The 26,334-nt window shown below is 47.4% G+C and overlaps 1 protein-coding gene across 3 annotated transcripts in view; it reads right to left on the reverse strand.

Annotated features, from left to right (window-relative positions):
- Window positions 1-17,562, reverse strand: part of LOC103536101 (mitogen-activated protein kinase kinase kinase 3-like) — an 80,356-nt gene extending 62,794 nt beyond the window's left edge. For all 3 annotated transcript variants that reach the window (XM_008502229.2, XM_030446037.1, XM_030446036.1), the window contains exon 1: window positions 17,389-17,562. The gene's annotated coding sequence lies outside the window, so the exon portion shown is untranslated. The remainder of the gene's footprint in view (window positions 1-17,388) is intronic.
- Window positions 17,563-26,334: the final 8,772 nt, after the last annotated feature.

Consider the following 26,334-nt stretch of genomic DNA (forward strand, 5'->3'; position numbering starts at 1 on the left):
CCTCGTTTTTGGGTGCAGCACCCCAAAATATCTTAAGAATCTTTTTCACAACATATGTTGCTGGGAGAAGAGATCTGTGCTTGAGAGCCATTGTGCATGATGGAGGATGCCTTTAGTCAGTGACCCAACCAGTACAGCTGTATGCAACAACTGGTTTTAAGATAAATCTCCTGAGCCATCCTGCTGAAGGCTCATGCACTTAGAATAAAAGCTTTTAAACACACATTGCTCCTACTGTTAACTTCTACTACAGCCAACCCTTTAGAACAGCCATTGAGATCTTAAACCCTCTCAATCCTCTTATTTCTCACAACTGTCTTTATAAATGAAATCTTGCAGACAGTATGCTCCAGTAAGTTTGTTGGGTGGGTTTGTTGGGCCAGTAGAGTTTTCTTGCTTTACACTAATAACCCTTCAACCAAATTCAGCTAAATAATCAGCAATTTATACTGACATATAAAATACATTCTTTTGCATACAGATCTCCAACTTTGGGAAACTCATAAGACAAGGAAGCAAATCAAAATTATAAGAAAGGACTCCTCTGTCAGCAAATGTCAGACAACACAGCCCTATCAGGTCGGGGTTAATGTGTATTTTCATATCTGTAACAGGCAAGTCAAGCAAAGCAAATTTCCAGGGAGCACACATGGTCCCCACCTGTCTGGTTTTTCACTTGCATCAAGGTCTGCACAGCTCAGAGCTGCATCTCTGCCAGATTTGCCCCTGTTACAGAGGGACTGCCTCCTGCAGCAACTGCTGCAGCTGAACCACTTTGCAGACACCCTGTTTACACCTCACCCATCCCCTGTGCCTAAATGCAAATTGTTTAATCAGGCACTGAAGTAACAAAATCTAAAGGATCCTCATCTCCTGCAACACTCTGCATTCATCTCCCCAGAAGGCAGCTGAGCCAGAATTATTTAAACACATCCCTGCCTGCTGGGGACGAAGGTCTGCAGCTAGAGGGGAGCACAGTCCTGCATCATTTCCCCTTTTGCAGGGAAAAATTCCATCCTCAGATGGTTATCTGTGCACTCACAGATCAGAGGAAAATCCTGATGCAAGTTATACCAACAGAAATCCCCTGATTCCAATGAACATACCCCCTTTAATAAGCACAGCAAATATAAAAGCCAACACAGAAGTGTTATTATTTCTTCCTCCTGCAGGTTTGTTTTTCTGTGTGTGTGTGTGTAGTTTTTTTTTCAATGGCTGAAGATTTTCTGGGGGAAATTGAAATGAGAAAGAACTGAAAAAAACCCAAAGTGTATCTGGAAAAGTGAGGCTTCAGGCCTCCTTCTTTTATGTTCCTAGGAAAAAAACATAAAGAAGAAAGAGAAATCAAGAAGGAAGAATAGCCTTCAGATTAACTGTTCCCTCCGAAAAGCATTTGTATAAGAGCAAAATCTTTCCTGGCAAAAGCAAAGAAGAGCTTTGGGAGAAAAGCATCTGCACAACACCGATGCAATGGAGAACCTGGCCTGAGCTGGCATCTGCACCAGGGACTGGAACATCCAGTTCTCCCTGAGGATAATGGTAGGCAGGAACCAACCCCATCTCTGCAGCTTTGACCTCTGAGAGGATCAGAAAGCATTACAGATTTTATACAGGTCCAATATGCTCTGAAGGGGTGGACAACACTAAGTCACCAAGTTTTGGGCTGGGAAGGAGAGCAGTCCCTTGAGCGGGCAGCAAGATCTGATGGCAGCATCAGGGCTTTCAAGCCACTGTGCCATCTTCCAGGCTCATCCCACCTTCTAGCTGACCCACTTAATTTCACTTGCAACACCCTGCTGACAGCATTCAGGATAACACTTGGATGTTCCACAAGTTGTCCTACCAGCCTTGATATCCTTACTACTTCTTACTTACTACTTCTCAAGTGGCTGCGATCGATGGCCCCTCTGGTAGCCATCCCACCACACAGCTTCCTCTTTAATGAGCCACAGCCTCACCTCTGCAGCCCATCTAGATTTGATTGATCCTAGCATGACTTTCCAATCGATTGCAAAGCCAAGGGCCAAGGATTAATTGACCACCTTCTGCTCCCCTCAGCAGTTATCCTTCCTTGCCAAGAAAGCGTGAGCTCCACCGCACGTGTGGAGACCAAGACCTGATCAGCCTGGGGATCAGCCCCAAGTGGCACTATACAACTTGTAAGGTCTTTTCTCAATGCAATTCTGGATTGAGATGAGACCAGGAGAAGGAAACTGAGCTCGGCAAGTGAAGATTGAAAGATCTCATGGTTTTAGGCAGAAGAACCATGTATCTGCATAGCCCCAGGACATTGCTGCCTCCACAAGGTGCTGTGTGTGCCACCAGTAGGGTGGTGATGGGGCTATGAAACAGAAACAGCTGTGGGTCAGCTTACACAGAGGTTTTGTTCTCTGTGTCCTCTTGACTTGAAGCATCACATGAACTGAAGCACCCTTGCCTTTGTGTGTGACTAAACACAGTAAGAACTGAGCCACCAACAGTGCGGGAGCCAGACTGGGCAACACACAGCCATATGCTCCCACAACTTAACAGGTTTCTAGAGTTGATCAAAGTTTAAAGCCCTCCTCAGGGCCTCCTGGGGCTGCCCTCCCCCTCCTGCCAGCCCTTACCCACCCAATTTGCTTTCCCATGGTTGTGGCTCTGCAGAGCTCACACCCAGACTGCTGATGGCAGCAGCACACAAGAGGCAGCTTCTTCCAGAGAAGGAGAAGCAACCTCAAGTTATCATAGAATCAGAGTGGCTTGGTTTGGAAGGGACCTTAAAGTTCACCTAGTTCCAACCTCCCTGCCATGGGTAGGCACACCTTTCCACTAGGAAAAGGTTCCCCAACCTGTGCCACCTGCAGATCACAGCTGCTGCACTGGCTCTGGTTCATTCCCCAGGCACAGTGGAGGGAAGAAAAAAAATGAGGAAACTAAGGAAGAAACAGATATTGCCTCTAAATCCAGCTCAGGGCATTGCAGAATGTAAGGCTGAGCCGTGACAGCTCACCAAGGCCAAGAGCAGTCTGCAAAGGAGGCAGTGATGAGTAATTTCCTTTCCTCTGCAGTCTGCCCTGGTGCAGTGCAATGGAAAGTCACAGGCAGCAGAAGACTGTCAGCCTCCTCGACCACCTCAGAGGAAGTCTGGCCTGAAAACCTTCAGAAGACAGAAGTCCCTCACCCTCATGAGATGGTGGATCAGCCTGGAACTGTCAGCCACACAACATCTCTGAACTGGAAGCCCAGTTGCTCAGCTGCTCCAAAACCAGGTCATTCATTAGGCACAGTGGGGATGCAGTCAACTACTTTTAGAAGAAAGCTCTAGAGAAATACAGTTCAACTCAATATTGATTCCCACGGCCCCATTACAGACAGACAGAATTAATTTCCAGCATGGAAAGAAACATACGCCTGCATATCAAAACTAAACACAGAAGCTTTCCAGTTCTTCAGCTGCATTTCAATGGAAACCAGAAGGCTGTCACAATGGAAAGACTTCAGTTTTCTCATTTATCCTCCCTGCTGAGCATTTAGTGCTGCTAATTGATGAGAAGAGGTGGTGTCCAGACAGCATTTGCAATTGCTTTTTGCATCTTTAGACCAAGTTTTCTCTAAATTAAATAATAATAAGACAGATTTGCTCTCTGCATGCACTGTGCCCTGTTCCAACTACCTCCTCCCTAGATGTTTGGTTGAGGGAAGGGAGGAGAAGCCCATCTCAAGAGCTCGTTTACAAGTGTTGGAAGTTTTCCTGGAAAACGTCATCTGCAATACTGTCACTTCCATGGAACATGCCAAGAGAAAGACCATTGGTGCCAGGGACATGGTCTGTACCATGAACCACCCAGCCCTTACCCTCCACAGATCTAGGGGATAGCTCCTTCTCCTGATACAACAGAGGAACTGCTGACCAAAGAAATGTCCTGTCACACCTCCAGAAAACTTCACAAAATGCACCATAGCCTCAGGGAACAGATCAGCAGCAGCCCAAAGCACAGCCCTAGGGGCCCACCACAGTGCCACTACCAGCAAAACTATCTGGATGCTGGCAGAGCAGGCTTGGTTGCTCATCTGCACCACAGAACAGTCCTGATCTCTACTCCTAAATATTGATCTCACTCTGGTGTTAACCAGAAGATGCCTTTGGAGCCAGCAGAGTCATCCTAAATGCAAAAGCCAACAGTCTCAACATGAGGCTCAGCACGTGCCTAGATATGAAATTTCTGCTCCATCCCCTACCTGTGTTGGGCATATGCTCCAGTTGCTCCCTAAAATAGTTCACAAGATAATCTGTCCCTTTAGACTCAGCACTCAGAAATCTCACTCTGGGAGATGCAAAATGCTCCGAGATGCAAACTAAATCAGGGAGCATGAAATAATAATAATAAAAAAAATATATATATATATACACGTGCATGAGGCCATGCTATGGTTACCAAGGAGTAATAAATAAAGCAGTGTTGATGGTCCCAAGTTCTGGCCTGAAATTCCAGCACTGATTTGTTTGTCATAGCAATAGCATCACCACCTGCACCTTTCTGACGTCTCCTCTGGGAGCCTTCACACAGCACTGTCATACATCATGGCCAGCTCTGCAGATGTCTAGCTGGCTGACCTCTCCTTACCAAAAGGCTTCTAAATTTTTCCCCCTATTCTTAGCTCTCAGACCCCCTACTCCATCAGTAATATTAAGTAAAACTACCTTACTCCTAGAACGTTAGAAAAAGACAAGCTGATGCCTGCATAAACTGGGACCCAGCAAGCCAAGGGGAAGATTCCAAGCATGCAAAGAATGTGAAATTTAGAGGTTTTGGCCCTTTTACTACAAAATCCTATTGCTGTAAGCAACTTGTGCACATGCAAGTCGAGCCCCTCACCTGCACAGGCTGGCTGCTATTCTTCCACAGTACCCTGAGTAAACTCCTCCTGTCTGCTCAACAGCCTATTAATAAACATGCAACAGGGAGAAAAACTGCATGCCAGCAGGGAGGTGGACAAGATGATCTAATAGGACCTTTTCCATCTCTTAACTTTTATGCTTAGTCACAGGATAAATATCTCCCACGTTGCAAAGAAACATGCTGGCTCTGCTTGCCTGCTGATGTTGGGAGAGTGTTGTCTTCTGAAGACATTTTGTTTTCTGACTGTTATTTCACTCACACACACAGGACTTACCCAAGGAGAGTTATGCAGAGGAGAACTTGCACTTGTTGCTTGGCTTTCAGCTTCGGTGAGCTCTGAGGAATCCAAGCAAGTCCCCTAATTCCTGCCCCAGCTGCCTCAAGCAGGGCAGAAACCTCATTTCTGCATCATAAGAGCCACCAGGTTAGATGGGGCTCTAGGCAGCCTGACCTAGCTGAAGATATCCCTGCTCACTGCAGGGATAATGACCTTTAGAGGTTTCTACCAACCCAAATTCTGTGAGGGTACTTGTGAATCTCTGAGCACTCAAGCCTGATCCTGTCCCTCATGGAGAAGCATTCAGGTTACTTTTGCAGAAAGCAGGTTGGAAAGGGAACAGACAACATCCCTGCATCACCCAGACAGGTCAAGCCTTCTGCAGCAGACTGTCAGAAAAGTGCTCAAAAAAACCCCACCCCAGTAAGGGAAATAGAAGGAACCAAAGGGCTTGGGGAGAAGAGAATCCAAGGCACCTTAGTTAGTACAGAACAGAATAAAGTAGTATAGTTTAGGGACCTTTAGAGGTCATCTAATCCAACCCATCCTGCAGTGAGCAGGGACATCTTCAACCAAGTCAGGCTGCCCAGAGTTCTGTCCAACCTGACTTTAATGTTTCCAGGAATGGGGCATCTACCACCTCTCAGTGTTTCACCACCTTCATTGTAATTTTTTTTTCTTTGTATCATCTCTTTCAGTTTAAACCCATTACCCCTTGCCCCATTGCAAGAGGACCTACTAAAGAAATCTATCCCCATCTTTCTCAGAAGTCCCCTGGAGAACTGAAGGCTTTCACTGCAATTTGCACTGGCACTGATTCATGCCTCTAGCAGCAGCAAGGCCCTCTCCTTGTTTTAAAATACAAAAGAAGTGCAGACACACTGAGAAACCTCCAGCATCTCCAAAGTGTGTTCAAACAAAGCATCCACCACTGTGCAAGGTTTCTGCAAGAGACCATCCCCACACATAATCCAAAGAGCAATTGAGAGCCTCAGGATCACAGAGCTGGAAATTTTGCCAGCTAAGAAGAAAATCTATACTATTTATACTATACAAATTATAAAGGAGAAAAACCTACACCATAAAAAACCCCAAAGCTCCACAATCTAGATCCCTAGCAAGATGACAGATACCAAGAGACAAGGAAAAAATGCTAGAAAGGGAGTCATGAGTAGGTGGTTTTGCTTCATTTTCCAGTTCAGCTGCTGGACCACAGGATGCCCATGAGCACTGCTAATTCTCATAGGATGCAGTGTTCTTACTTAGTACCCAGTTCCTGGAGTCACAGGATTACATCAGAATCCACACTTCCTTTTTTTTATTACAAAGAAGTACTTGAAGATGTCAAAAGCTAAAGAAAGACACGTAAGTCATGAAGTTTGAGATGCTCAAGCAAAAAGAAATATTAAAAAAAAAAATTAAAATTACTATTTGAAACAATTGTTCCTTTTTTGGAGGAAAGAACATGATCTGGGACTCTTTTTCCCCCAGTCTATACACTGTTAGACCTTAGACTGGGCAGGGAATGACTCAGTTTGAGGGGGGAGTTCAACATCCCAATCTGTAAGTTGCAGATGGGAAAATACAGATTTCTGTATTTTCTGCACCTCTCTAAAAACTTGGAAACTTCCTTGGGGTGCCCAAATGCTACTTAAAAGACCATTATGCATTGGGGGACAATACAAAGCCACAGGAGTTTTAAAAAAAATTTAAAATGTAATAATAGAGCAGAACAGCTTTCCAAATTTTGCTTCCACTTATTTTATCCAAAGCCAAGCAGGGTAAAACCTTGGAAGTCAGCTCTACCAGCTCATCTGCTGGCATCTTCTGCTCACCAAAACTACTGGATTTACAGCCACTGGGGGGTCTTGCCCAGCAGAAATATCTTATGGTAATAAGTAACCTGTCAATAAGGACTTCACCTTCTGAAAAAGCCTCTGTTGGCTCTTAGGGAGCTCATCCCATGCACACTGTGCCAACTACCAGGGCACTACAGGCAAGTGGGCTGCAGGCAGCCACCATTCCAGGGTCAGGAACTTTGGCCCCACACTCAAATATCCACAAGCATCACAAAGAAGAGAAGACTGCAGGTCACTTGGGGGTTTTTTGGTCTTGTTTTTCTGTTGTTTTGATGGGTTTGGGGGTTTTTTTTTTGTTGGTTTGTTTTGGTTTTTTGGTGGGTTTTGTTCTTTGGTTTGGTTTTGGTTGGTTGGGGTTTTTTTGCATGGAATAAATTTTAAGATCTGGAATATCTGGATCTGGTTTGTGCTATGGCCATGCAATGAATACTTTATCTCCATGGAAAACGGGGATAAAGACTAAGCTTCTGATTAAACCTCTGGTCTTCACCCACTCTGCCCAAAGCCAACTCAGATGCAGAGAAATTCCAAGGAAGGGGTGAAGAGGAAGGATGTGAGAACTGGCAGCAGGCAGAGCAGTTTGGGGTGCTGGGTGTTTGCAGAGGCAGCAACCCAACCCCACGGGTGAGCTCAGCTGTGCCACTGGTCAAAGCTTGGACTGGATGATCTTGGAGGTCTCTCCCAATCAAAGACATCCAGTGACTGTGATTCCTCGAGCGAGGAGGATTTGCTTTTCAGCAGCTGAGCTGTTCCTGCCTCCCAGGACACCCCCAGGAAGCCTCTGGCAAACTTCTCTGGGTTTCTGTATTATCTCAGCTTTGAGATTAGGAGGAAGTGAGCACAAACCTGTTGGGTCACATTGTTCCCACTCACCCCTGGCCAAGAGCTGGGCCATTACACTGCTGGGTTCCTGCTGATACCAGGGCAGAGCTGCTGCCCCTCTGCAATCCAGGGGGGGCTCTGACCCATTCCCAGACACCAGGACACACTGCTGCCTGCTCCTGCTGTGGGATTTAACCACAGCCAAGCACTGGCAGAGGCCATGCACAGCACAAGAGGTCAGTTCACATCTATTCCATTCCTGAGCTCAGCTAATATTGCTGTTTAACAAGCAGAAACCTCACTCCTTCCACCACCTGCAAAGCACAACAGGCACATTAAGTCCACCACTACACGTATTTCCCTATTCAAACAATTAATTACCTTCTGGCTACCCAGGATTTCCCCTCCCTTCTCTCTGCTTGGTGTCAGATGTTTGTGAAGGGTCACTAAACCTGGAGAACATACTGCAGAGGCTGCTGCAACCTGGTTGCAGGGGTGGCAGAAGATTTGGGGACCTCCTGCTATCCAAAGTTATCACACAGGTGTCATCACTCTGATCCTCCTCTGGTTAATACTTATCTTGCAGGGCTTGGTTCTCAGGGATGTGAGTGCTTCTGCCTTCAGACTAAGCAGGCAAAACTAAAAAGTGAACCACAGATCTACAAATAAATAAGTAAATATTTAAAGAAAAAAATTAAGACTGACCAAACACTAAAAGACCTCTTGCTAGTCCTTTGCCTTGCAGCATCGCTACAGAACGAGCAAAACATTGGGCAAACATTATCAACAACAAAAAAAATGTATGATGCAATTATCGTTTTGTTTGCAGAATTTTCTCTGCACCTCCTCCTCCTTCCTCAGAATGATTTGCTTTAGAAGAAAAATGCCATCCATAATATTGCTATGCTTGCTTATTTAAGAGGAAAAATACAGCATGCAGATGTGTAATGTTGTTTGTAGCTGTCCTCTTTTTACAGCAAAACACAACTAATAAGATGTGGTTCAAAAACTGAACAGACATGGAAGTTAAGAGTTCTTTTTTTTTTAATCCCTCCCCCTTTTTTTCAAAAGGGTAAGTATTTTATTAGTTGAGCTCAAAAATCCAGATCACACATACAAAGAAACAAGTTTGGAAATCCCCCTTCCTCCACCCCCACTGCTATTTTCTAAGGAAACCAGATGCCCAAAGCCAGCCAAAAAATGATCTCAGCCATTCTTAAGAGAGCCTACAGTGCATTTTCATGAGTCATGGAAAGCAACAACTCGTTGCTTTGGTAATGCTAGGTAAGCAAGTGGTCATCCATCCACAACCAGACTTTCAGCAGTAAGTCAAAGAGCAGACCATTTCTTGACAGATTACATCAGAAACGGCCCCAAAATAGAGCTTCATGGCCAGTTTACCTTGCAGGTGTTAAGATATGCCACACAGCATGTCCTATAAATGCAGTTAGCACTGAGAAGCCAGGTGGATCAGGATCAGGGTGGTCCTGCTCCCTGCATCTCATCCCCATCAGGGATCCCTGATCCCTAAGCAGTGCCCAGCTCTGCTCTCAGAGCTGCAGGGGGATGCAGGGGGAAGGCACAGACAGGGGACAGGGATTAGGGAGAGGGCAAGTCCCTTAAGCACAGGCCAGGGCAGATAGGAAACTGCTGCCTGCCTGCCAGCCCAAAAGCCAACGCTGGGGCAAGCAGGCTTGTAGGAAGTATTACAGAATGCTTCTCGGTCCACCAAACCCCTTCCAACCAGGGGGCTGTGGTGACTGCACAGCACATGCACCAGGACTCAAGGCACAAAGCCACATGGAAGTCTTCATCAGTCCCTGACCAAAAGGCTTTCTTCTCTCATTTCTCCAGGACTGCAAGCTCATAACCAGAAGGGTGGCAGCCTGTGGTGAAGCAAAACACCTCTGTGTTGAACACCACCTCAAGACTTGTGCAGTAAACACACATGCAATTTATCCAAGCAGTTGCAAAGGGAAAAGCTTTCATACTTCCCTATCACCCTCCCTGGGTGAGGAAGACTTCTGCAGAGGCACCACTCAAGAGACCTTGGTGACATTCCAGAACACAGCCACGTGGACTGTGATGTTCAGGGATGTAGCCTTGGGCTCTCCAACCACACCTGCCCACAGCACCCATCTTTCAAATCCTAGGGTTGAGATTTTAGAAATCCAGCCCAAGACAGGTCAGGGAGGTGGGAGGTACCCACTGCAGCAAGGGGAAAGCCTTTCCAACACATCCCATGTTCTTCCACAACCACCTCCCACCTTCATCACCTTGGGTGACTCTCAGAGCAAACACAGAGCCACCACTGCCTGAGAAGCTCCCAAAGGAGCTGGGACATCAAACTGCACCTCTCTGGCAATGCAAATCAGCTTCCCATGTCATGATGAACTGGGTACTGGAAGTCTTGCTCTATCACCTCCAAGTCTCCAAGAGCTCTGGGACTCTGTGGTGGCCCAGGATGAAAGCAGTGTGTCACACTACCTCCCTGGGACAGCTCAATCAGCTTCCTGAAAGGGATTTTCTCCTGCACAGGATTTACTGGACATAGGCCAAGACTGGAACTATCTCATCCCCAGCTTTCCCTCCAGAAACGAAGACAGTTACAAACTCCAGCACCTTTTGCACCGGGTCCAAGAGCTGATCCTTTGGCTTCTTCTCCAATAACACAAACCACAAACAGAAAAGACATCCTCACCCCTTACAGCCCTATCCCAAAGCTGACCAGGCATGCACCAGATGTTACTCACACCATTAATGCTGTAGGTGAAGTTGTGGAAATATTGTGAATGCTAAATTTTTTCTCTTTTCTCCTGGAGTCACCAACCAGGTAACATCATGAACATCTCCAACAGCACAGCACCTTGGGGAGAGCATTGTGGAGAACCCCAGCAAGAATCCCCACCCCAAACAAAAATAGCCATGAGTGGTTTCCCTGATCTTTAAGATACCATTTCAGTCCAGCCAGGTGAAGCCCAGCCAGCCTTCAGACTCAGACCATCATCAGGGTATGTAGAAAATGACAGAGTTGTCCTTTGGTCAGAGCCACCCATAACTCAAAGGTCAGCATCCAGGAGTACTTTGCATTCCTCAGGCAGTACTCCTGAAGCAGATCCTTCCAGGCAGCAAACCTTGGGGTAAGTCAAGGATGGGGAGCAGGAGAGCACACTGGGTTGTGTGGTCACACATCCAGGCAGCTCTGACAGTCCCCTCCCAGCTCCAACACCCTGCAAGAGGAGAGACCTCAGCAAGACTTCCCCTGGCTGCCCCCATCAGAAGAGCAACTCCTGGGACTCCAGAAGAGCCAAGTGAAAACTCAGGAAAGAAGCATGACAGGATATGCCTCACCATGGTTCCTCCAAGGCACTGCAATCATCTTCCTGTGGCTGCTGTTCTGAAGGAAAACACATCCAGAGCACTAACCCAAAACCTTTCCTGACCCTTTTCCCTCTGGCAGAACACAGCAGAGCTCGGATGCACCCAGCTGCTGGGGTGATCCCAGGAAGCAGCAACGTTCGGCGCCGGACCTTGACCCATAAAACCAATGATGCAATAAGTTAAGCACAGCTCAATACAGTCTCTGTTTATCTCTTCTATTTGCCACCAGCATCATCCAAAGAGAAATAACTGAAATATCTTGCATATTTCTCTAATGACTCTTGATAATCTGTTAGAACCAGCACTGAGGGACTAAGACCAAAGAGCAGCAAACACATTCCACCAGTTTATGAACCAGTCTACCATTTTATTAACCAGGTGTTCAGGTTTCCCAAAAGCCACTCTCCAAGCAGGGAGCCAGCAGAAGGATTGCAGCAGAGGGATCAGTGCTTTATTTCTGTGCTGAAAGGCAAACAGAAGGGATTGAGATGACAGTGTGAGCACCTTGCATCCACAATGAAAGCTTTCCAGGAGCCCGGCCCAGCCTGGCATCTTTACAGAAGGATGCTGCCTCAGTTCAGCAAAACAAGCCCTGCTCCACAACCCCACACGAGATGAGATGACATGGATTTTTTGACCAACCTCAACAGAAGCTCAAATCTCCGATCTCTGCTTTCCAGGCTCTGGTTATTCATCACTTACACACCCCCAGACTGCTCTGCCCCAGTATCCCAGTCCAGCCACTCACTTCCACAGTTGACCACGTTATTTTTACTGCATGAGTTGAGTTATCAACCCACAAACATTGCCACCACCCTTTGTGATGACCCAGCATGCAAAAAGGGGACAGTCCCCCCCAGGGAACCCCTAGGTAGTGGCAGAGAGGATGAAATGAGAGGTTGAAAGGGAGAGGGTATTTAAAACAGGGGTTTTGTTCATGCACACACACACCTTTCCTTGAGCTCACCTTCACACCAGCTGTAACAAACAGAGCTCACCCTACACTTTCACCCCATACCATTTTCCCTGGCCAAGCCTCCCTTAGCACAGCACTCAGGTTCCCCACTCAGTGGTTGTCTCAACCATTTAACCCATATCAGAGGTGAGATTTTGCTGTTACTGAAAGATGTGGTCACCACTGTGTTCACCACCCATCTGCAGGGTCCCTGTGCCTCAGGATTGTGCATCACTGATGGCACCTTGCAGAGCAAAAGGTGCAAAAAGACTACAATGAAGAAATTAAATCTCTACTATATTTTTTACCACGAAGGACACTGAACTACTTCCAGTTCAGAAATTACAGTGATCTGACCTCTGCTCAACCACAAACCCAGAGAGATTGTAGTGTAAAAGCACTAAGCCATCCAGATAATCCACTGTTCTCATCACGATGGACTTCCATCATGATCTGTACAAGGACAGATCTCAACAGATAACCTTAAAGTCTTAGAAAGCACTGAAAGACCTTTATGAACTTTGTCTTCCTCCAAATCTCTGCATCAAGACCAGTAGCAACACAACCTGTAGCACAAGGTTCATTTTTGCACGTGATGTTTGGGCTAACAACTGCTACGTGGAAAAAATTTCAACAGTCCTTTGGGGACTTGTGGGCACTTGGAAACCACTGTTCAAGAAAAACCTTTAGGTGGACAAGATAAATGCAATCACTCCAGCACAATCCCAGCAGTGCAGGAACACTCAAAGCATTGCAGAGGCCATAAAAATCCTTTGCTAGTGTAGGATCTTGTCTCCTTCACAAAGACAATTCCCAAAGCAACTGTATGGAGTCTTTTCCTCTGAACCATCTAGCTATCCATCAGATGACTGTTATTTAGCATGCGAGTTACTGAACACAGCAGGTCTGTAGAGTGCTTCTAACCCACCCAGGATCCCCACCTAGGGGTATTTTTTCAAGCAATTTGCTCCTTAACCACTACCTGAACATTCAACTCATCCTCCCACCCTCCCTGAGGACCTGGCTCACACATATGCTGTTTACACAGCAGCTTGGCTGGATCCTTCCAGGATCTGGCCCCTGCTCCTGGGCATGGCATGCAGCACGCACTGCTGCAGGACTTTGTCCTGTGCACCTTCTGTGGTGCTGAGCCAAACCCTGGCTCAGCTCCACCCTGGGTTTCACTGCTGTTGTGGCTTGTCCTGCCCAGGCTGCCCCAGATCATCTTGTGGAGCGAAGAGTATAAAATCTGAGGAGCTTCCATGAAAGTGACAACTAGTTCTGCATAAAATGGTGGCCAATTCAGGTTTTAACTCAGGAGAGAAGAACAAGCTCCAGCCTACTACAGATTCTCATTAAACTGAGAATCCCTTGGTTTCCACTAACATTTATATTTTCCAGAATAGGAAATAGTGCTTGGGGAATGATATGAGATCTGGATCTCCCTCTTCTGGGGAGGGGGTTTTGCAGATATACCTTTCATTTCTAAAGGCCTCAGAAAGTCCAGGTCAAAGCCTCACTGCAGCCTCCACAGATGTTCCAGCACTCTGGAAACAGAAGCTGGCACCAGAGACCAGATACAGCTATGACATGCATGTCCCCAGCCTGGGTGACAGAGATGGGGGAGTTGGGGGTCAGAGCTGCAAGAAGCCACAGGATTGAGCCCCAGCTCAATGAACCCTTCTTCAGCACAACTACCACAGAACCAGTGAGCCAGGTTTGGGTCAAATTCCTCCACAGGTCCCCAGCCCTGGCCACATGGATGCTGCATCATCCACCATCCCAGGCTCAGCTCTAGGGAAATCTCCATCCTAAGCTCCAGGGAAAGCTCCTGGAGCAACAGCCCCAGGGCTGAAACCAAGTAGGGAGCTGTGTCCCTGCAGCCCCAAAATTCTCTACTGGCCCTGCTATAGCATTCTTCTTTTTTTTCTTTTTTCTTCTTTTCATTCTTCTCCTTTTCCATGTAATCAGTCTTCTGCAAGGAACAGCTTCCCAGTGGGCTTTGAAGAGTTTCTGTTTTAAAGGAGATCTTTGCTTTTTCTTTCTTGCATCATTAGTGATGAGCTAGGACAGACTGATTCTGTTGGACACCGGTGCCATTTCAGTGACTAATGGGAAGATTACTTGGCCAGATCAGAACTGCAGGGTCAGACAGAAAGCAAACAAAAACGTTCACATACCCCGGCTCAAACACACTCACCCATGCTTTCACAAACAGAAAACCACTCATCTTGTCTGTCTGATGCTCAGACCAACACTCACACTGCACAGAGTGCAAGGCAAGCTCGCAAAGACAGCAAGTTTCAGGCACAAGGGAGACAGCATTCACCAGTTCTGCATCTCACATCACATCCAGCAAAGGCAGAAAAGGTGCCAGGTTGAAAGATGGTCCTGAGCCAGTGTGCATAGCTCCACGTGGGGACAGGGAACTCCTCCCCAGAGGGACTTGCTGAATATGACATTACCCATTTCCCCTTGGAGGGCTTGAAAAGGAAAATAAAGTCTGGGGATTGAGGGTGAAACCACTAGGTTTAGGATCAGCAGACCATTTATAGCTTTACATAAAAAGTGGCTGACGAAATGAAAGTTGAATTCCATATCCCCCTTCTTATGGCTCCATAATGCATTTTCCATCTCCCCAGAGCACAGCTGACATTCTGCACATTTCTGTGCACATTGTGCTTGGCCTGTACTGCCTGCAGAGAAGGGAGTGGAGGTGCCTGAGCCCAGCAGCCTCCCGATGCTGTCAGGCATCAGCAAGCACTGATCCCATCACCTGCAGCTCCCCTTTGTGGGAGCCAGGATGCAAAGGGCTCAGCCACCCCCTGAGAAAGGCTGAGATGTGGGATGCACGTCCCTCTCCTGTGCTGGATGTCAGGATCTAAAAGGGTGCATAGATTTGTAGAAAGGGAAAACGCATTTACTGTGCCCAGATGACCTGTACAGGCTGAACTGTAGGTGAGTACTGTAGGTGAGTATCTCTTTTTCCCTTTTCTTTCAGTCACCTCCTCAATTAGAAGAGCCAGAGCAATTGCTTCCTCCTAATTCTCAGCTCTGAGGTTTGCTGCTTCTACATGTAGACAGGCTTGTACATGCCAAAGCCAGCCTGTTCTCCCCAAGCAGTCTAATAAAAGATATCCCTTCTAACAGCAAACCCTGACTCAGTTCCCTCCAGTACAGCTCCAAGAGCAGGGCCAGGTCAACCAGTACAAAAAAACCCTGCCAGCTCTCACACTGGTCCCCATGTCCAGCTGGGGAGAGCAGGGCTGGAAGCACATCACCTTCCATGCCCTGGCACACACTGCATCCCACTGCTCTGCTAAGGAGCCAGACACACCGTGTCATCCTTGCCAGCATCTTCCCAATAGGAAAATTAAGAAATCTTATCAAGTCCAAGCTGCAAGCTAACAGCACAAAGCATCATCAAGCAACAGAAACATTCCAGAAGGGATGAAGAAAGGACTGTGCTCCCCTGGTTGCCATAATTACCAAATCATGATGCAGTTGTCTCCATCCTGAATGAAACTCCAGCCCTGCATCCCTTTACATGAACACATCTCCATCACGGGCTTTAGTGGCCTCCAAAAAAGAAATGCACTGCTTCCCAGCACACACTGACAGGACAGAACTGTGGGTTTCTGATGGAGATGTAAGACCCACGGAAAAAAACTGCAGCACCAAAACTTGTTTAGAGAAGGAAGGTATAAAAGAGCCTTTAAATCCACATCCCACCAGGCTGGCAGCCCATCCAGCCTCGCATCCTGCCGCCAACAGAGGAGCTTTTACAAGCTGCAAAACCTTCCTAAAGCAAAGGCTGTGCCCAGCTGCAGAGGTATGCCCTGAATCTGCAGGATTATAACCCCTACTTTTAACTAATGTCAGATCAAGGGTTCTGGAAACTGGACCATCCCTTGTAGGTATCACAAGACATAAGTAGTTATAGGCAAGCCCCCAAATTCAACGATATCCTACAAGACTAAGGAACAGCTTCCAAGAGCTGTAAATCCCACCTGGAGCTACATCAAATCACCCATGCAAGATTGGAGACAAATTCACAAGGTGCCACGGAAGGAAATTCCCTCAAAATGTTCCCACTCACTAAAGTGAGAGAGCTTGACCCTGGAAATCCCTGTGACCAGTTAAACTCCACACAAATCCCAAGCCTCCAAATCCCAAGCAATCCCCGCGGTTTTCATCCCTGCCCCTGCGGCCCCTGCACTGAACCAGGAGCGGTTCTACTTCCAAAAACCATTGGATCGCAAGATCGGAACTGAGGGGGAGGAGAAAAGCAGCAGCCGAGGAGGAGCCGCTCTCCGAGCAAGGGACACGCTTGTCCACAGTGCCGGACCGGGGGAGCCACCGAGCTGGCACCTGGATCCCACCTCCGCTCCGCTCCTCTCCGCGCCCGGCTGCGGAGGGCCGGAGCATCATCGGTGGCACAGCTCCCCGTGACTCGCTGGATCCAAGTGGAAATCCAGCTTCCCAGCTCCGTTGTCCAGCACTGTCACTCACACCATGTGGGTACCACACACAGAACCTTCATCCCCACAGCCCACCTCATCCTCTCTGCTCGGGACAGACTGTACAAGGGGAGGACTTTGCTCAAGGGGAGGATGAGGAGGGAGGGCTGAATGGGCAATCCCGCAGCTCCAGGACATGGACACGATGCTTTCCACTCGCTGGCTCCCTAGTCCAATGGACCACCAAAACGAGACCGTCTGTATCAGGGTCTCATCCTGACTGTCAGGACCTGGAACAGGTTTCCAGACTGACTCACGGCACCAGGCAATAACCTGGGAAAAATAGTTACGGAGCCGAAACCCAACCGAAACCCACTCGGCCACGGCTGTGCCGGAGGAGCTAAATCCCCCCAAGGGGAAGAAGGTCCCCTCCGTGTCCCATGGTCCCCCTGCGTCCCTCCTGGAGAGCCGCTCCAAGCTCCTGCTCTCTCCCCACGGATTCCCAAACTTGCCTCGAGCGACAAGCTCCCACTTCCATGATTAGAAGGGGAAGGAAAAAAACTAAATAAAACAAAAACAACACGAAACCAACCACGGCTGCAAAACTCTCAGTCCCTGCTGCCAAGCAGATTTTTATAAAAAAGAAAAAAAAAAAAAGAAAAGTTCAGAAGAGCGAAACAAACCCTGGCACCGCCGCTCGGCGCGGGTGCACGAACCGACAGAGTCCCGGGGAGGGAGCGGGGAGACTTACCGGCCTGATAAGACGGCTAGCGGCGGAGAGCCATGCCCGGAGATCCGGGCCACTGCGGTTTCAACGCTTGGCTCGGCTCTGATAGGTACGGTTCTGTTGGGTTGGGTTCTGCACGGCTGAGCTCGGCACGGCGGGGTCGGTATCGGCGGCAGTGGCGGGCGCGGGGCGGTGCGGGGCGGTGCACAAAAGCGGGAGGAAGCGATGACGCAGACACCGCCGCGGCCAATGGGACGGGGACGACGGGGGAGGTCCGGGGGGGGGAGCAGGGATGGGGCGGCCCCACCGGTACCGACGGACCGAGTGGACCCAACGCAGGTGGCGCGCAGCGCCGCTAGGGGGCGCCTCGCCGAGGGGGCACTGAGGTTCGGCCGGGTTCGGAACCGCAGCCCCGATCGGAGCCGGTGGGTGAAATGCAGCCCCACCGGTACCTGTGCGGGAACCCCAGCTCCAATCGGTTCCGGTGGGAACCGCAGCCCCGATAGGTCCCGGTCTGCTAACCACAGCCCTGATCGGTCCCGGTGGGGCAACCGCAGACCCGTCGGTGCCGGTGGATCAAATACAGCCCCATCGGTCCCGAGGGGTAACCGCAGCCTCGTCGGTCCCGGTGAAGGAACTGCAGCCCTGTCGGTCCCGGTGGGGGAACCACAGCCCCGATAGGTCCCACTGGGGCAACCACAGCCTCAATCGGTCCCAGTGGGGGAAATGCAGTCCCGGTGGGGGAAATGCAGCCCTGATCCATCCCGGCGGGGCTCCCCGGGTTCCACTTGGCCTCACTGGAGCTCTCCCAGCCCCACAGCTCGGATCAGCCTCGTTTGGATCCCCCGCCTTTGGTTTCAAGAAGCTGGGGAGTGGACCTTTGGGAACTTGTCAAGAAAGATGGCAGCTGACTTCTGTGCTCCAGCGGAGGGTTTCTGGGACCTTCAGAAACAATTGGGTTGGACCAAACTGTCCCACTTAGGGTTAACTTGAAAAAACAGGAGATGATGAAAAGCAGAGTTGAAGGCTCCTGACTCCAGGAGCTGGGGCTTCATGAGCTGAAGCACTGGAGCAGCTGGTGAAGCCTCACTATGTGGTAGCTTTGGCAGTGATGGGTTAATGGTTGGACGTGATCTTAAAGGTTTTTTCCAACCCAAAAGATCCTGTGATTCCATGATTCTTCCTGCAGCACCCAGATCCCTCCAAGCAGCACAGACTGGGGTGAAGGGATTGTTCTCTGATAACTTCATTTGGGTTTGCATCTTCTGTGGGGAGCTGAAGCAAAAGCAAGACAGTTCAGACTAAAGTGTTGGTGGGAGGCTCTCAGATGTCCCCAGCCTCTGACCCATTGTCGCAGCTTGTCCCCCACAACAGCTCAGGGCTCCCCACAGGAGCTGGTGTCTGATTTACACCCACTTGCCCCCAGCCTCCTTTGTGTCCCCAAGTCCCTGTGGACTTGACTCTTCAAGAGACCTGGCCATGGTGTAAAGGCAAAATTCACCCCTGAGCAAAGGGGCAACACAAGCCTTGTGCCTGAAGGACTCCTGGAAGTGGGACCTGAATTTTCTGAATTTTATACCAGATATCACTCAGACTGGTGGGAAGGAGTGAAAATTCATTCAGACAGTGGAAAAAAGTAGGCATGAATATTTTTTTTCTGATTATTTCCTTGTTTCCCCATTTAGTAAATGTATTGTGAAGAGGAACAGGAACAAAGTCAGTTCAGTATTTGGGGGGGAGAGAGAAAAAAAATGGGCTGGATCCTAAACCCAGACCCATTTCCCTCAAGTTTTTAAGAACTTGCTGCTGCAAAAATTTTGAGCCATTGCCTACACAGGCAACAGAAACCCCAACTAGGGACCCCTCCTGAGAGATTCAGATCTCACATCCTCGTATCCAATCGCGTGACCTATTAATAAAATCCATAGAAACCAATTCTGTATATACCAAATAACAGCAGATGGCTCCAGCCCAAACCACTCCGGGTTCCCTCACTCCATAAATGATTTTACTAGGGCCAGTCGAGATCTTGATGTAATTGAATAGGTTTCACTCTTTTCTCTCTCCCTCCCCCTGCACAGAATATTTGTGCAGCTTACAGAGAGATATCCAGAGGGATTGAGCTCTTGCTGGAAGGAACCTCTGACTCCAGCTTGCCTCATCCGTTTGGGAAGCAGCATTAAGTCTCTCCTAAGCCACCTGGCTTTGGGAAGGAGGTTGCCTTTCTCTGCACCTTCCATCAAATTCTTACAGCTTTGAATAGCATTCTGGTAACTTGGCACATTTGAAATGTTTTGGCTCCTGCCCACTGGGGATGTATGTAATGCATTCTTGTGCTGCGGATGCCTTTCTGAAATAAATCACACGTGTTCACCTTGGGAACTAGGCTCAGGACCCCAGGGCTTCAGGTTCAAGTATTATAAGGCACTAGGTGATAAGCAGCTCTTTTAAAACCTCCTGCAAGCACCAGTTACTGATGACAACTCCTTCCAAGCAGCTTCTCTTTTCCTAATTTGTTTGCTGCCCCAGGAATCCTGCTATGGGGATTGCAGTTCTAGGGTGTTCCTGAACAATGTAAGGATCATCGTGTGTGTAAAGCCCGTTTCTATTGATGTCAACAGCTGTCTGCTGATGGGTGTGCTAAGGATCTGCCCCAGATTCTGCCTCCTCAAGTTGCTGTTGAAAACATTTGTGAGGCCTGGCAGAGGAACCGATGGAGGTGCATGGCTCCGTGCAGAGATTTCTGTGTTGTACAACTGCCAGCTGACAGCCTTCTCCCCATTTCTGAGTGAAAACCTGGTACAGAGCTTGGTTAAGACCAGTGTGTTGCAGACAATCATAGACTCACAGAAGTTTAGGTTGGAGGGACCTCAAGGATCATCTGGTCCAACCCTTCTAATATTATCCTTTATTTGAGATGTCTCAGCACCAGACTGATCTGAGACTTAAAACTTTCCAGAGTTGGGGAATCCACCACTTCCCCTGAGAGACCATTCCAATGTCTGACTGTCCTCATGGTGAAAAGTTTTCCTCTTGTGTCCTATGGGAATCTTGCCAGGAGCAACTTGTGCCCATTGCCCCTCATCTTGTCCATGTGACTCCTTGTAAACAGGGAGTCTCCATTTTTTTGTAGCTGTCCTTTAAGTACTGGAATATTGTAATAAGGTCTTCCCTAAGCCTTCTCTTCTCAAGGCTGAATAGACCCAGTTTTCTCAGCCTCTTCTCATATGGCAGGTGCTCCTGTCCTCTGACCATCCTCGTGGCTCTTCTCTGGACCCTTTCCAGCCTGTCTGCATCCTTTTTAAACAGTGGGAACCAAAACTGGATGCAATACTCCAGGTGCAGCCTGGCAAGCACTGAGTAGAGCATGATGATGACTTCTTTATCTCTGACAACAGTTGTAGTGACTCTATAAGGGGAAATAAAACAAATGTGGAGCTATTCTCTGTCGCTGAGGACAAAAGGCATGGTATGCCTTGTGTCCATAGAGCCAAATCCTTCCTTCTTTTCCAAAACAGTCTCCAAACTGCCATTAGGAAACATTCTTTGGAGCGTGCTATCCCACGCTGTGCTGGTGTATGTGCCAGCTGGTGAGATGGAAACCATGACACACCTAAAACTTAGAGATGGGTGCTCTGGTTCTTCTTTATTGACTGGTGTACCCGTTGGGGTACATGAAGGACTTATATCATCCAGATAATATCTTCAGCAAAAAGTTTCACAGCACAAGTGGGTGATAGTGAGCTACAAGAAAAGCTGATGGTTCATCAGCAGACCAAGAACTTTACAAATGACAACCCCAGGCTGTTCTATTTATTCCTCTCCTTTAATGACATAAGCATTAGTATTTGCTGTAGGGAGAAAAAGGAGAAGATACTTTGGCTTTTACCTAACTGCTACTATTTTGGGATATGTTAGAGTTCCTGCAGGAAGTGAACACAGGTCCCAGGGTGCTGACCCAATTCTTCTGAGACTAAGTGTGCCCCATCTAACCTGAAATTCTCCCATGCTTCCAGTTTGATATAATATCCTTTCTTGCTTCCTGCCCTAAGCTGCAGCATAAAGCTGTTGTGTGCTGTGAGATGTCTGTCAGGATTTCTCTCCCATCGAGGTGCCTGTGTATCTGTGGGTGAAATAATTCCTATACTTAGTTTGCAAACTGCAAAGGAAAGAAGCTGTCCAAGTGTAAAGAAAAGAAGCCAGTTACTCACTCAGAAAATGTGTGCTGCTTCAAAGCAGAAAGCTGAAGCTGGTGATGGGCTTGGGTGGGATTTCAGCTTGTAGACAAAAGTCTGTGATGCTGAAATTCCTGCATGGCAGTGCCTGGGCTTGGGAGACCTGTGCTGGCTGCAGCTCCTCCTCAACCAAGGCTGATCATGGGTTTGCTGTGGAATGGAAGGTGGGAAAAAAGGAGCTAGGGCTACCTTATGTCCCTCTTGGTGAATCTTGGTGATTGGTGCAGATGCCATATTTATCATTCACTCATTCATGAATGATAAATTCATTAATGCTTATGTTTCCCCAATAAATGATCCCCCATTTCCCACATGTTCTGACTACAGGTAGATAAACCTGGTTGGGACTCACAGACCACACGTGTTTGTGGTCTGTTTGTGCTGTTCCCAGAACACACCTGAACATATGCAGGGCTTTGCTAGGGACAGGCTTCTTGGGAACACATTTCATATCTATATATGCTTCAGTTTTACAAGAACCCTTGTGTGGAGCAACTGAGAAAGGTTCAGACCCCCATTGCTGAGGGGCTGAAGGCTTCCCAGCTGCCTTTGTCTTCCTCTCCTGATATATGAGATGTTCCCTGGCTGATGTGACCATATACACTGAAGGATGAACAACAAGATCTGTATGAAAAGCTCTCACAAACAGGCAAGAGCAACAGGTGATCTCTCCACCCTGATGAGTTTTGGAAACTTTCCTCTGCCATGGCAGAAAACCTTTTCTTGCAAGCAGCAAATAATGCCTCCTGCTTGCACAACAGATTCACCTGATGGGTTAGAGCTCCCTTGGGATGAGGAAAAAAAAACCTGAGCTCCTTCCCAGGCTCTGTGTATGGGATACTTCCAGTATCCAGTCCAGTGTAAAAGGTAGGTGGCAGCAGCAGCAGCTGTATTTGAAAAGGAAAGAGTGAGTCCTGCACTTGATAAACCTCACAGACTTGCCCTAAAGGAAAGGGTTCAGATCATGCAGACCCAAAAGCAGAGGAGCACTCTCCATGTGTTGTTGCCCATTGGCCACTGGGAATACTGCAACATCCCATTTTGGGTAGTTAAGAAGTTGCTCTGTGAAGGGGTCAGAGCCAAAGGATGCTCCCAGCCCTCTCCAAGGCAGTATTTGTGTCCATCCGCTGAGCTACATGCAGCTGACAAGAGAGATTTTTCAGATTTTAAGAAACAAAGTGAAGGCTAAGTGTGACATGCAGAGGAAGGCAGCAGCTTGCAGTGGCCAGTGTTGATTAACCAAAAGGAACAGGTTTTAACTCATATTTCTTCCAAGCTGGGTATGACTACAGTGAGACTGAGTTGTGTAGATGATTTTTTTTTTTTCCTGGTAGTTGTCACATGTGTTGTCATTGCTGAATGTAGGTTTCCACACTGTCTCTGTCTATGACTAACTTTCCCTGCTCAGAGGGAAAACCATCTCCAAAAAGGACAAAGTGAAAGTGAAAAGAGTGGGATTTCTCTGTGGGGTGTTAAGAAAACATGGTTGTATTTCCCTGTGATGCTTTTTCACATGTGCATGGAGCTTGGAACAGTGCCATCCAAGAAGTTTTTACAAGGTACTGGTGAAAGGTGTGGAGCTGAAAGCCCCAGGGAGTTATGCTACCTGTCTGCAAAGCGACCCAGGTCAGACTTTCTCTGTAAAGTTCTGAATTATTCTGAATATTTATGGGCTAATCTGGCACCTGAATATTGTGGAAAATAGCACAAGAAATACTGTCTTGGTGGCATTTGCGGCTGGAGGTGCAAGGAAGCCAAAAATCCCAAGGGACACCCTGCATTTCCATCCCACCTATCCATCCAGGAAGTCCAGAGAAATCTTCAATACTTTTCTTGAAGGGAGCAAGGTTCTCCACACTGCAACTGGCTCCTCTTGAGTAGAGTCTAATGGATAAAAGGACTGAAAGAGCATGGTAGAGCCATGGGTTTATGGATGTGTATCCAGGCTGTCCTGTTCCTTGACTCCACTGACTTCAGTACAATTTTGCACCTTGAGATCATTAATTTCTTTCTCTAATCCCTCTCTTGATTTGAAAAGTATGTGATCTGCAGGGGTGCAATCAAAGCCACCCACTATAATCACTGGATTACTGCTGTTGTTTCCACTGGTATTCTGTACTTCTTTACTGTATTCTGGATGAAAAAAGTTCCTAGCAGAGCCCTGCAGGCATATCTGTACTCCTACAGCTGGAACTGAATCATGTATGAGCAGCCATTGAGCCTGAGTTTCTTTGTATTTCTTCCTATCCACCCACGTGGAGCTGGATTTTAGCTGACAGAAATCAAGGGAAGCCGAGACTGATTTACTGCAACTGAGATCTCTCCCGTTTGCCATGAGCTTATCTGCATGCATCAAGTGGAAACCTACAGTTTTTCCTTTACATCTGTCACGAGGGGGAAGAAATCACCAAAAGAATCAAAACCCGACTGTTTACACATGTTTTGTTTTATTAATGGACTTGTATAGAAAGCTGCAGCCCTGTTGCACAGACAGCTCACATAAATCTCTTATCACAAAAGCCATATGTCCTCATTTCCTCATCGGTGGTAAAATACAAGCAGCAAGGCTTCAATAATTAGGAAACTGGAGGTAAACCACTCACCATCCAGCTGTAGGAAAGTGTACGTGGGTGAAGGTTACACAACACAAAAGAGAGCACTTGGGGTTTGAGTGCTGTCACTTGTCCCTGCAACTTTCCATGGCGTGAGTGTCACTCGTGTGTTCGCTGGCTGGTTCCTCTGAGGGAGGGCACACTGGAGAAGCTGGGAAGGTTTGCTCTGAGCTGGTGTTGTGGCCTTTGCTGAGCATTTATCCTTTGCTTGAAAAAGACTTAAAATCAGTCTGCAAAGTACAGTGAACTGACTGCTCCCATTCAAGTGTCTTTGAGGCAATCTCCATACATGTAGAGGAGGAGAAGAGCATCCATGGATGGTCCCGTGATGTGCCAACTGATGGATGGGGGATCCCCTGTTCCCTGCAAGGAGCTCATGGGGTTTCCCTGGGAAGAAGGAGCAAAAGGATACCACAGAACCACTCAGACATGTTTTAACTTTTATCAAAAAGCTGAATGATTGTCATCTTCCAGCCCTAGTGCAGCACTGAGAAGCCAAACCAGTGTGACTTGCTAACTTTTAATTCCACTCATGTTTCCATAAAGCCACTCTGAGATGGACAAAAATTATGGCTTGTCTGAGTCCTTCCAATCTTCCTTTTTTTTCCAAAAGCAAGACATTTACTACATTTTAGAGCAGCCAATGGTGGTGAAATGCCCTTTTGCCCAGCTTGGTGTGCTTTGTGCAAGGGGTATTTATTTAATCCATCTGAAACTACATGAGAAAGGAGAGAAATATCCTGGCAGCCAGATAAGATGATTATCTTCCTGGCAAACAATAGGAACATGGTCAAAATTAAAAATAATGTGATTGCAAATAGGAAGCCTAGTAAAGCAGCAGGAGTAGAGGAAACATGACTAATTTTTTTTTTAGCTTGTCTGAACTCGCACAGCAGAGCTTTGCAAGAGCCATAACTTTGAAATATAGATCTGTAGAAAGCCCATGGGGGGAGGATGGCAACGATCCAACTGCAATAGTACAATAGGGGCAAGTTATTGCAGCTGGTAGATCTGACCTAAATGGCTAAATAGCAAGAGACAAAAAGCTATTTTAGGTATAATTTGGTGGGGGCTACAGTAAATATGACTTAGGGAGGAGTGGAGAAAGTGAAGGCTTTTTTCTCAACTATTTTTTCATTTTCATTCAATTGCAACATGTGGCCACCCCACGGTGCCATTGTCACCTGCAGGATCAGTAGCAGGCTCTATATGCTGAGCCTGCAGGTCAGTTCTTTCCATCCTTGGTCACTGTTAGTTCTTCCCATCTCCAGCAAGGAACCTTGCTTTCTTCAGGAAGAGGTGGCTGCAGGACCATGATATCCTTGAGTTTTGTCTCCAAGAGAAAATTCTAAAACATGTGAAACCTATACAGGGGCCCTTATAAAGGCATTTCCTTCTGATAATGACTACCCAGCCAAAGTGTTTTTGTGGTTCCCAGAAATACTACATACTAAACTTACTGCTTCCTTAAAACAAAACTCAGCATGAACCAATATCCGGTGGGGATGTGAAGAAGAAAATGCTGTACAGCACAGATGTTCCTCAGGATCCATGGCAGGACTCTGAGATCTTGCTCTGTCCCACTCAGTGCTCCTACCTGTAGACATTCTGGGACATGCTGTGGAGTTGGGTAGACACTGAGATTCACCCAGGCTGCAGTTCTTGTTGTCCTTGCAGCACAGCCAGCATGTCAGAAATGGCCTGGTGAATATTGATTTAATCCAGTGGATAGAAACATTTGGATCTGTCTTTTTCTAATGTCTAAAATTATTTGACTGCATCCTTCTATAAATATTATTGACTGGAATATTCTGTGCTTTTATTAGCATCTCTAGAGATGGGGTCTCTAATATGAAGACAGTCAACACTCAAAATGTCCTGTGTGATAGGGAAGTGATGTTACATCCCTTTTACAGCAGAAGAAATTCTGTTGTTGATAAAGGGTTGAAATGATCTGTTCCAAGAACACAGGGAGAAGCATAGATCAGAACACAACAAAGATGTGATGTTCCTCAGTCTAGCTGTGACCACAAAACCACCACTTTTTTTTTTTTCTTTAAAAGCCTTTTATACTGTGTTTTTTGTCAACTGAGCTTTGAAGCAAACCCTTGGTTAGCTTCATT

This window comes from Calypte anna, chromosome 2 (genome assembly GCF_003957555.1).
Source record: "Calypte anna isolate BGI_N300 chromosome 2, bCalAnn1_v1.p, whole genome shotgun sequence".
Lineage (NCBI taxonomy): Eukaryota > Metazoa > Chordata > Aves > Apodiformes > Trochilidae > Calypte > Calypte anna.